Genomic DNA, 3,153 nt, shown 5'->3' with positions numbered 1-3,153 from the left:
ACACACACACACAGGGCCACTGCATAATCCCAGTGGGCACTACCTACCCAGACCTCAGTATGGACAGTGCCCCCACAGCAGTGTATAGTGGCAGCCCTGCTCTTTCTCTCCACCCTGGTCCCTCTGGCCACTTTTCCCCACTAGCACACTGAGCTCTTTCTTATCTCAGGGTCTCTGAGCCTGCTGCTTCCTCTGTTGGAACATTCATTACTCAATAGGCAGCACCAGTCATGGTGGGTAATATCAGTAATAGCAATAACTAACATTTTCAGCTTCCATGTGCACTCAGCATTTTACGTACATCGTAATGCTCCCTTCTCATGTCACCTCCACAATGTAGGTTCTATTATCATCCTCCTCCTCTTTTATAAAAATATTTTTATTGATTTCAGACAGGAAGGGAGAGGGAGAGAAAGAAACATTGATGAGAGAGAATCATTCATTGGCTGCTTCCTGCACGGCCCCTACTGGCGATTGAGCCCGCAACCCGGGCATGCGCCCTTGACCAGAATGGAACCCAGGACCCTTCAATCTGCAGGCGGACACTCTATCCAAGGGGCCAAACCAGCTAGGGCATCCCTTTTTTTAGGTGAGGAAACTGAAGAAAAGCAAACTAACTTGTTCGAGGACACACAGCTTCTATGTGCCAGAGCCAGGTTAGAGCTCGGGCCTATGACACCCCCTTCCCCGAGGCCAAGTAGATGTCATGGCAAATACCACCATTCAGAACACAGGGTCCCCAAGGACAAGGTGGCAAACAGAAGTGGGTCTGGAGGTGCCAGGGTGGTATGCAGTCTCTGAAGCCAGACTCTCCATGATCTGAAGTAGGAATCCCACGAGGTAGAGTCCTATGAGGATACCACTGCATCTGGGCAGCCTGAGGGCCACTCACAAGACCCAGCCTCAAGTAAATCAAGTGCTGACCAGGGGCTACAAACAGGTCTGGGCAGGTAGAAAGGGAAGTGAGAGAAGGAGGGAATATGGGGTGTTCTGTAATGGAATATTAACCTAGGATACCCAGAGCCCTTCTTTGTATCCACTATGCTTCCCTCACAGGGCTGAGAACTCCACAAGACTGTGACTGTTTCACTAGCCTTAACATCACTGATGCTCAGGGCATGGAAAGGTGCACAGTCACTGTGGCATTCTTTTTTAATATAAATATAGTTGGTATACAGTATTATATAGACATTATTGTGATTCGACATTTTTTAACTTACAATGTAATCACCACACTAATTCTCGTAATAATTTGTGCAAAATTATCACATTATTGACTATATTTCCTTTCCCCGTTTCACTCATCCTCCCACCATCTCCTTTTTGGTAACACACCTTTGGCCTCTGTTTCTATGAGTCTATTTTTGTTTTGTTTGTTCATTTGTTTTATTTTTTTAGATTTTACATATTAATGAAATCATTTGGTATTTGTCTTTCTCTGCCTCACTTATTTCACTGAGCATACCTTCTAGACAATCCATGTTGTTGCAGATGGCAATATTTCATTCTTTTTATTGCTGTGTAATTTTCCATATGTATATACACAACACATTTTTACCTATTCATCTATCGATGGGCACTTAGGTTGCTTCCATATGTGGGCTATTGTAAGTAATGCTGCAACATATATTGTAGTGTATATATTTTCAGAACAAGAACAAATATTCCTAAAATTTATATGGAACAACACAAAACCCCAAATAAAGAAGAACAAAGTTGCTGGTATCATGCTCCCTGATCTCAAACTACACTGTAAAGCTGTGATAATCAAAACAGCATGATACTGGCAAAAAAAGCAGACACACAGATCAGTGGAACAGAAATAAACGCTCACTTATATAGTCTATGACAAAAGAGGTAAAACATATACAATGGAGTAACAACTAATATAACCAATATAATACTGTAGACCAACTATATTTATATTAAAAAGAATGCCACAGTGACTGTGCATCTTTCCATGCGCTGAGCATCACTGATGTTAAGGCCAGTATATAAGTGGTATTGGAAAAACTGGACACTCTCTCACACTATATACAACAATAAACTCAAGCCCTCCGGGTAGAATGTCGGCCTGCCTACCAAAAGACCGTGGGTTTGATTCCTGGTTAAGTGCATGACCTGGTTTGCAGTTTTGATCCCTGGCCCTGGTCAAGAGGCAACCAACTGATGTGTCTCTCACATATCAATGTTTCTTTCGCTCTCTATCTCTTTCCCCCTCCCTCCATCCCTTCCATTCTCTCTAAAAATCAATGGAAAAATATACTCAGGTGAGGATTAAACAAAAACAAACAAACAAACAAACTCAAAATGGTTAAAGACTAAATCTCCTATAATAAAACATAGGAAACAAACTATTTGACATCAGTCTGAGTAATATCTTTTTGGATACAACCTCCCGAGCAAAGGAACCAAAAGCAAAAGCAAACAAATGGGATTATATCAAACTAATAAGCTCCTGTACAGCAAAGGAAACCTTCACCAAAACAAAAAGACAATCTATTGAATGGGAAAATATAATTGCAAATGATAAGGGGTTGATATCCAAAATATATAAGAAACTCATAAAAGTCAATCTCCAAAATTAAAAAATCTGATAGAAAAATGGGCAAAGAAAATAAAAAGTTATTTCTCCAATGAGAACATACAGAGAAAAGATACTCGTCACTAATCATCAAAGAAATGCCAATTGAAGTCACAATGTGAAATCACCTCACACTAGTCAGAATGGCTATTATAAAAAGTCAACAAATAGCATGTGTTGGTGAGGATGTGGAGAACAGGGAACCCTTGAACTCTGTTGGTGGGGTGTAGCCCTATGGAAAACAGTATGGCGATTCCTCAAAAACTAAAAATAGATAAACCATATAACCCAGCAATTATACTTCTGGGCATTTGTTGGAAGAAAACAAGAACACTACTTTGAACAGATATATGCACCCCTATGTTTACAGCAGCATTATTTACAATAGCTATCATGGCATTCTTAATTTGATGTTGCTAAAATATTTAAGTACATTGAAAACTACTTAAATCTAATTTTATCTCGAAACTTGGATGGAGCTAAAGGATCTCTCTCTCTCTCTCTCTCTCTCTCTCTCTCTCACACACACACACACACACACACACACACACACACAACTTACTGTGACA

At 40.4% G+C, this 3,153-nt stretch overlaps 1 protein-coding gene across 2 annotated transcripts in view; it reads right to left on the bottom strand.

The window, feature by feature from the left end:
- The window catches only part of ACAD9 (acyl-CoA dehydrogenase family member 9), a 78,616-nt gene that overhangs the window by 16,520 nt on the left and 58,943 nt on the right, over window positions 1–3,153 (bottom strand). The gene's annotated exons all lie outside the window — the stretch shown is intronic.

This window comes from Myotis davidii, unplaced genomic scaffold (assembly GCF_000327345.1).
Source record: "Myotis davidii unplaced genomic scaffold, ASM32734v1 scaffold282, whole genome shotgun sequence".
NCBI classification, from domain to species: Eukaryota; Metazoa; Chordata; class Mammalia; order Chiroptera; family Vespertilionidae; genus Myotis; species Myotis davidii.
The sequence above is the reverse complement of the archived record's forward strand: the minus strand, read 5'-3'. Positions and strand labels throughout refer to the sequence as shown.